At 45.1% G+C, this 9,403-nt stretch overlaps 1 protein-coding gene across 1 annotated transcript in view; it reads left to right on the forward strand.

Annotated features, from left to right (window-relative positions):
* Positions 1 to 1,118: 1,118 nt before the first annotated feature.
* Positions 1,119 to 9,403, forward strand: part of LOC147622920 (uncharacterized) — a 23,281-nt gene continuing 14,996 nt past the window's right edge. Inside the window, exon 1 of the mRNA XM_086822723.1 lies at positions 1,119 to 1,235. The gene's annotated coding sequence lies outside the window, so the exon portion shown is untranslated. The remainder of the gene's footprint in view (positions 1,236 to 9,403) is intronic.

Genomic DNA, 9,403 nt, shown 5'->3' on the forward strand with positions numbered 1-9,403 from the left:
ATGTGTGAAAAAAGGAATTCAATTAAATAGTTGGGATGATGGATTATCATTATTGTTGAAGGTTTTCTAAAACCTTAATTTGAATTTGATTTATACGAGAGAGGCGTCTCTACAAGAAAAAGCCAAACGACACGTTCGTGTCCGCCAAGGGATTTTAAAATCGCAGGTCTGTCATTCATCGCTTTTGCGGTTTCAGCGAGTCGATCTTTGATCTTGTCGAAGCCATTTCTGATCCATGGTACTCTCTCTCTCTCTCTCTCTCTCTCTCTCTCTCTCTCTCTCCGCGCGTGTTTTTATACAAGATCTCGATTATCATAAGCATCGTTTTAGATTCTTCTTCCAGTGTCACAAAGAAGTCGCTTGCATACAGCCCTACGCACGGAAAATAAAAGTATACAAGAACAGAGAGGAAAAGTGTCTGATCCTAGAGGAAGGCTTCATAGGAGAGAGAGAAAGGAAGGGGGAGGAGGGCTCTTGCTACTTCATGATGTTGGAAGGGAAGGGGGTTTATCATACCGGGTGCCTACACAGGGGAAGGACCTACCCCCCACAGCATGAAGGTTACTGTATCCCATGAAGCGCAAGGGCCGAAAGGGAGGGCGTAGCCTCAATGGGGACATAGCACGAGGAATTCTCAAAATCCAACTCCATTGGATTTTTCCTCATGTCAAGAAAAAAATTTGTATGGTGACAGATTCTCAATCGCCTTTGCTGTTCCGTAGATATGATTTTTCGAAGGATTAGGAGCCATTAGGAGCCACATGCCACATTACTATGATTAAAAGGACCTATATATTTAGTCTCTTAAATTTTCGAAAACTCCAATCAAATGTTTCCCCGTGTCCAAGAAGATCTTGGACTTTGGGTCCAAAAGAGGGTAGGGCCTATGCACTGCCCCTACTTGGCAGGACCAAAAATATCTTTGGGCAAGTTAAAATAAGGGAAAGCTTAACGAGTGGTTAAGTTGTTCCTCTTTGGGAAAAAGGGCAAGCTGGAATTTGACTATATCTAAATTTTATAAAAAGAAAGAAAACTTGGAATATATATATATATATATATATATATATATATATATATATATATATTTTAAAGGGCAGTTTTTTCTTTTTTTTAAAAAAATTAAAAAAGGGCAGGAAACTTGGAAATTTCATAAGAGTGGGAGTCTAGTTAATTCTCAATCTTTGGGACTGAGAACGGAGAGGAAAGGCTTGCAGCTGACGCGGGCCAGAACGAAGGTATGTACGTGTGTGTGTGTGTGTGTGAGAGAGAGAGAAAGAAAGAAAGAAAGAAAGATTTTATTAACGTCGAGAGAGTGTATGCATGTGGGCAGAATGTTTTATTGCACCCAACCTCTCTCTAACGTCCACACACTGATGGCGACCTGGACTCTGAAACATGTGTGTGTGTGTGAGAGAGAGAGAGAGAGAGAGAGAGAGAGAGAGAGATGGGTTTGTGACAGTATATGCATGATCAAGAGAAAAATTGTGTGGGAGGTATGAATGAGTCTCAATTTTTCTCTTTAAAGCTATTTGTACTTCACTTCCTAGTCATACACACAAGGAAGTGAACAAATAGCTTTAAAGACATTTTGGTTCTAGAAGGCTGTTAGTTTTGATGCTTTTTGGAAATTTTGTATTAATTTCATAGTAAGTGTTATCCTTGTATAGAAATCTTTGCAAAGGGCAACCTTGCAGCAGACACACCAATGTTTGATGTGACACAAGGCACAACATAATTTTTTAGGATAATCAACAAAACAGTGAACTTTCAAATGTATGTGGGGGTAACAGTGGTGGAGGCCTTGCTGATGTTGATCACACAAGAGGCCTTCCTGATTGTCAAGAACCATATCTTGTCAAACAGATCTGGGTGACACGGTGCCCATAATGTTTGAACCAGTCAGGACGTGCTCTTGCACTCCTAGTATCAGTGGTCTCCTTAATCCATATTGTCTGGTGAAATCCTGAAGCAGATTATTCATTTCAAGAGTCTATCCATTTCTATGGTTTGGGCTTGGAGTGTCATATACGCTTACATCCTTCTTGGCTTTCTGAGCTCTGTATATCTGGCAAGTTTCCATCTGAGGATCCAAATAAGACTATTTGGGGGGGGGGGGAGAGGGGGGGGGGGGGAGAGCAGTAGGACAACTATGAGATGGCGACCATGCAGAAACCGTGCACAGTCGCTCGTCTGCAGCTGTACAGCCAATGTAGGGCTTTGCACTGCTGTCGTACAGCTGTTTAGGGTTTTGTGCAGGGTACAGGTGGCCGTACAAGTGGCGTTCATGGCTGTACACGTGGCACATAGTGTTAAGATTTGCAGATTCGCAAGCTGATTCTCTGCCTGAGCTGCTGTTGTTCGCGCTGCTGTTGCTAGTGCTATGCACGCTTTTGCTGCTACTGCCTCTGTGTGTGCTACTGGTGCTGCCAATCTTCTCCACCTGCTGTGACGCGGGCGTGCTGCCCTGCTCCTCAATTCTGTTAGCAGTCATCTCCTGTTTGTACGTTACACACTAGGGCCTCGGTTGTGGGTGTGCCCGCCCATTAGGTGTTTTTCCATTTTTTCCCTATTTTTCCGTATATTTTCCCCTATTTCTGTGGTCATGGGGCAGTAGTGTGCCGGCTGGCTGCTTTCAGACCTGGCCACCTGGATTATGTCTTGGCCGACCTGTATATTCTGGCTGATTGTTTTTTATGGCCGACTGGAGGTTTTTTGCTGGTTGTGGACATCTGGCTGCTGTCAGCCTGTTTTGGGCTGGCCGACCAGCAGGCCAGGGCCATATATATATGTGGCCTTGCCTCTCACACTTATGTATTGGGGTATTGTACCGGATCTTGTATATAGTGCAGAGTTCATATAGCTTCACTCTCTCTCTTTTCCGTTTGCTTTTCTCCACACAGCTCTGCATTTTTCAGGTTGGTGGTTCTCTTGCGTTTGCTCATCCTCTTCATGGTGTCTTGCTACGTTATGCTCTCAGCAGTTTGTCTCATATCTGCGGCATATTCCGACATGGTATCAGAGTCCCAGGTGGCTTGAAGGTTGGAGACATTGGAGAGCTTGCAGGATTGTTTCTTGAAGACCTTGGAGCTTGCGGGAGATTTGAAGAGCTTGCGGGACTGCTTGTTTTTTGGTGCTATTGGAGATCTCTTGGGCTGCTCGAGACTTGGAGATTGGGTAGAAGGCGGCTATCACCGTTGGACAGCCACCTTGCATATTAATTGCAGCCTCTTCCTTCATTTTTTTTCCCACCCACCCTCCCTCCCTTCACAAGACCATCAGAAAAAAAGAACAAAAAGAACCTGGGAAGGAGATATCTTCAGAGGACATGGCCATCACTTTGTTGTCTCATTTGACCTCTCAGTACTCAGCTTTCTACTCCTCTTTGATCACCAGTGGGTGGCAGGCTCAGCACCATCACATGGGAGGAGCTTGCGCCTATGGTCTTGGACGACGAAGAGCGTTTTTCAAACTTTCACTTATATACTAGGCCACCCTTTTACACTACACTTATTAATGTCCATAGGCATACCCAAGCCTAGTCTTAACCCTTGGCTCCTTTCACATCCCCTTCATCCCTTGGCCTTGGGTCCAAATTGACTTGAGTCTTCAACTTTGTTACAAACCATCCCCACCCAAGAGGTTTCATCCTGGAAACCTTAAGTATACATGTACAAACTTGCATGAGTGAAGTATACCATCAAGGACTTATATCAAGTAGCATGCTCATGCGTGAATCATGTATGTTGGAGCCAAAAAGATATATGTATGGTTGCAAATTGTCCACAATGCGCTCAAATCAAGCCATATCATGTACTCCATAACGGCATATGCACTTCATAAATCTTTCACGCATTTTGCATCCAAAACCAAAAGGTATAGGGCTATCCAAATAGTGATTTTCAGAAATTCCAGCAACCCGTAATCATTGTTTTTATGCAACAATTGATTCCTCAAAGGTAGCCAAAGGACTCATATCAAGTAGCATGTTCATGCGTGAGCCATGTATGTTGGAGCCAAAAAGACATGTATAGCTACAAACTGTCCACAATGCGCTCACATCAAGCCATATCATGTACTCCATAACGGCATATGCACTTCATAAATCTTCCACGCAATTTGCATCCAAAACCAAAAGGTATAGGACTATCCAAATAGTGATTTTCAAAAATTCCAGCAATCCATAATCACTGTTTTTATGCACCAATTGATTCCTCAATGGTAGCCAAAGGATAACCTATTAAAAACTTTGATCTCCTGGATCAAAAGGCAAACCAAGAGACCAACAATTAAGCTTCCTCAAGCACAAGTAGCCACCCTGATCAAAAGAATAGCTACTATAATTTCCAACCCACATAACTGAGCTACCACATATACCGGGGTCGAAAGGAAAGCATACCAGTATATATCAATCCGGAACATAAATGTAATACACCATGTGCAAGAATATTTCCTCTATCCAAAGGCAATACACCAAAACTAGGACGTGCCACATAGTCTTGCACCATGCATCTCATATGACAAGGAATGCATCCGAAAGTGAATGCCCTAATCCCATAAACCATAGAATCACTTTGGCATCCATAAAATCTAAAAATGCACACCTCAAACTCCATGCCCATATGAACTTTATTGTTATCCTCAAAATCCCCTCGACGAAGTTCTCCACTACAAAGCATAGAACATGCATCCTCATAATGAATATCTTCATTGTCAAGGCTACCATCATCCGCATCTTCAGACATCCTTGTCCTCATGATGAATGGTAGAACCAGAATCATCAACATAAACCACCAAAATATCATCAATACATGTGTGAACAATCTCATCATGAGAAGATTCTTCTTTATTTGCGTCATGATCACCATAAGTTTTATGGCCTTTGCCAAGTTCTTCTTCCAAGCCAGATTTGGGCTTTTCCAAAAGCAATTTAGGATCTCCGATCGCTTTTACATTTGACCAATGTATGGAGTGTGGCTATGTGGGTCTTTACGCACACATTATGGGTGTTGAATTGGAGGGCATGTTTGCTGTAATTTCTGGACAGCAAGAAGATGAAGATACTTGGTTGCCGAATCTTTCTTGACAAGTGGATCATGACGCAAATAATGACGCATCTTCTCATGATGAGATTGTTCACACATGTATTGATGATATTTTGGTGGTGGATGTTGATGATTATGGTACTACCATTCATCATGAGGACGAGGATGTCTATGAAGATGTGGATGATGGTAGCCTTGACAATGAAGATATTCATTGTGAGGATGCATGTTCTATGCTTTGTAGTGGAGATCTTCGCCAAGGGAATTTTGAGGATGAAAATAAAGTTCATATGGAAATGGAGTTTGAGGTGTGCATTTTTAGATTTTGTGGATGCCAAAGTGATTCTATGGTTTATGGGAGTATGGTTTATGGGAGTAGGGCATTCACTTTCGGATGCATTCCTTGTCATATAAGATGAAATCGGACGGGAACCTGGAGCGATGGACAAACACTTCAAATACCAAACAAAGATGTGAAAATGCAGCGGAAATGCTAAAAGAAACACACCACTGAGCCGGAACGGCCGGCCCCCCTAGGAACTTCTTTATTGATTGAGAAGCTTTACAAAATACCAAGGTGCGGGTGTGAACAACACCAGATCTTTCCACAAACTTCCTCAGCAAACACTTGCACATGAATCAAAACACAATCTGGTTTCTCCAAAAACAGTCCTTGATTTGGCCCCGTTGCTGTACCACTGTACAACCTGAGCAAAAAGGGAGAGAAGTCCTGCCTGGTGTGAGATGAAAAAAAGAAAAAAGACTATGCCTCTATAGCCCTTCACCTCCCAAACTTTGATAAACACCACAACAACGGGGGCACCACCAGCCACACCGGCTGGAACACCTCTCACGATTCACCACCCACCCACGCCAGAAAGATAGCTCAAAACCACGATAGACAAATGATCATTCAGCAAAAACATACACAGCACCAACCACACCATAAAACTTAGGGAAATCCAGTTCCATCTTCACCACACATCAAACAAACTCAGCAATTACACCAAAAACCAAGACTGTGGCTTGGATTTACTGCCAAGGGAATCCACCCTTGCTCTGACAACCAAGCCTCTCTCCAGGTCTCTGCTTCTCTTCAGAGGGCGCCCCACCAGCAACCCTCCCTTCCTCTGTAGCCCGGCTACTCTTTGTCCAGCTGCTGCTGCCTGCCAAGTGTCGTAGGCGAGTTTCACCTGTCTCTAGCCCACACGTCAGCACCTCTACTGCAGCCAACACAAAACACCCAAGGCACTCTTTCTCTTCAGAGGGCGCCCCACCAGCAACCCTCAACTCTCTCTGTAGCCCATCACTTCTGTGTGTGTCGCCAGCAGCGGCTACTCCAACACACCTCTCTCTCTCTCTGTGTGCCGATCCTCTGCCAGCCTCACAACGAACCCGAGCACCACCTGCCCCTTGAACTCCTTCTCTTTGGCGTGCTATCAGCACCACTTGCCATCGCAGCCACAACCAAACAACAACCCAAACAACTCACCGCAAGGCTTTTCTCTGGTCTTTGCCTGTGTCAACACCCCCATCTGCTTCACGTGCCAGCCTCACCTGTGTCTCCTAGGCGACTTCCTCACAGTCACCAGCCTTCTACCATACTCGCAGCCAGCCTCTTCTCTGCTGCAGCAAAACCTTCAGAGTCGCAACAGCTTCACGGTGACTCCCCAGCAGTCGCCGTCCCTTTGACGCCAGCCTGTCAGCCGTCTTGCGCACACAGAGGCCGCCTTCCAACCCACACTTTCTCTTCGTGGCGATCCTCTGTGGCGGCTCCTTTCCTCTACAGCGCCTGCTCACCAGAGCGCGTCTCTCCTTGTACCCGGCGGCTCCTTTTCCATGCTCTTTCTTCTTCGCCAACCTTCCAGAGGCTCACGCTGGCAGCTGCGTAAAGCTCCACGTGGTCTTTTTATTATTGGCCACGTTGATGGTGTATTTTATAAAAAGCCTAAAAGATGGCCACCCCAATGCTTTTCACACCATGTTCAATGCGACCTTGGTCCTCTCAATTATTAACTGCTCCCATGCTTCCACACACTCTTTCAAAAGCAACGTGCGAGTGCCCACTCATTTATATTTGGACGCGTACACAAACAAGCAACCGAGCGGCTGATACCTCATCCAGCGGACCACACTCCGGACAAACCTGCACAAGCCCACTACCAAGCCATCCACCCTGTACATCTGCCAAGGCATTCAAAGCCAAGTCTTATTACATACCATGCATCCCATATGTACACAAGCCCAAAACACCTTTCAGAAAAACGCCTGACACCTGGCCACTGTACCACTTTCCGGCCTGCCATAGTACTTCGATAAGTCCACGATCCACAAAGATCTCCCAAGATCTGTGCAAAGATAGTTCAAAAACAGCCCTCAAAATTGTCCTCAAAATCTGGTCCAAATCTGCCCTCAAGGCTGGTCGGTTACGCTTCACACGTGCGGCCTATACTGACCCTGTACGACTGTACGGACAGGCCCTGTTGGCGGCTAAATTTCTGTATGACCAGTGTAGAGGGAGAGGAGAGAGTTTGTTGCGTCACTTGCAGCCCCTTCTGCTTCTTACGGCCAGCAAAAGAGAAGAGAGTGCAGAGCTGCAGACGGTATGCTTATTCCTGCTGCCCCCCTGTATGGCCAGCAAACAGATCAGCCTATAGCCATCTGCACGGCCAGCAAACTGACAAGAAAAGAGGGAAAAACTGCGGAGTAGGAGAGAGAGACAGAGGTATATATATACAGACTGGTCCCTTGTTGAGGGATGCGAGCACATATATCCAAAAAGATGGCTGCCCGACTTCTCTCCTCTATTTCCATTAGTGCATCCCTTTTTCCTTCATAGATTCGACCCTCCCCTCTATATCCAGCCTATGCTTGCTTTTCCCCTTGTTAAAAGTGGCAGGCCCTCCAAAAATACCATAAACCTCTCTTTCTGGGAGATAAAAGAGGCGCCCACTTAAAGTGTTCACACTTGGTTAAAAAGATTTGGTCCACCTCATATATATATATTCTTTGACCAAAACCCCACATGTCCACCCACTTATAAGTGTGAACATGTATCCTTATAAACCATAAAAGTGAGTAAAATCCTTCAAATAGAAATATGCCAGCTAAGCCTTCACACACGTTCTGCGACAAGACTTGGCTTTACACAAGCGTCTTCCATCCTGTGGCTTTGCTGCTTTTGTGGAAAAATCCCCGTTCACACCTTGGTTCTACCTAGTGTATAAAACACTGGTCGAGATGGGTGAGGGACCAAATGGTGACATCCCCTCCGTCTTATAAAGCAGTTGTCCGCAAGTGTATAAACGTGATACCACTAAGATATCGTTCAAGAATAGCAGATCCACTACCCATCAGTAGTATTACATAAGTCCAGCATTAAAGCCATAATTCTAGATCCACGATCTGAAGTTAGATACGGGCACAAGAGCCAACCGGATCAAGAAACTGTATCCTTATCCTGAGTCAATAACTATGATAATAACCAGACACAGGCACAAGAGCCAACTGTGTCCCAAATATCCACCATAAATTCGTAAGCTGCTTTTCTGAATGTTCAGGGATGCTGAATCCTTCCCAAAACATAAGTATGAAATGAGCACCAGGGTTGCTAGTCATGTGCTGTCATGTCAGGCTCCATAAGCCAGACATGTTTCTGTCATGTCAAGCCCCAGAACTCACACATGTTCTGCCATGTCAAGCCTCACAAGCCACACATGTTCTGCCATGTCAAGCCTCACAAGCCACAGGCCCTACAGAGGGTAATTGGGACCCAATACTGTGTCCTCTTCCATCTCCCCCTTCTCTCTCTATTTTCTGCACATCTCCTTTCAGTTTGTGCGTTAATTTCGTCGCGAAAAGAGTGCTGATTTCCGAGTTTTGAAGTACCGATCCTTCTCCGAAGCTTCTGCATATTACAACCATGCCATTTTCTGATACGCGATGGTTGGCTTTTCTACAAAGGCCGACTATGTGTCATGAAGTCATTCTGGGCAGCTCTTCTCCATGATGCCCATGACGCCATTACAAGTGGTCATAGGGGCATGAATTCGACTCTGGAGAAATTAGAACGGCAATACTATTGGCCAAAGATGAGGCGTGATGTGTTTGCACATATGTACAACGCTATGACATTTGTCAAAACGTGAAAGCTCCTCGTGGAAAGAAGATAGGGTTGTTACAGCCCTTGCCAATTCCTGAGGGTCCTTTCCAGGACATTTCGATGGACTTTGTCACAAGTGCCTCCCAGTCCAAGTAAGCGTAATACGCAGTGCTTAACTATTGTTGATAGGTTTAGCAAATTTGTTACGCTTATTCCTTGCAGGGCCAATGTGACCGCCGAGGATGTTGCCTAGTCGTTC

Source organism: Cibotium barometz, chromosome 28 (genome assembly GCF_041138505.1).
Source record: "Cibotium barometz isolate CiBa-2024 chromosome 28, ASM4113850v1, whole genome shotgun sequence".
In the NCBI taxonomy this organism is placed as follows: Eukaryota; Viridiplantae; Streptophyta; class Polypodiopsida; order Cyatheales; family Cibotiaceae; genus Cibotium; species Cibotium barometz.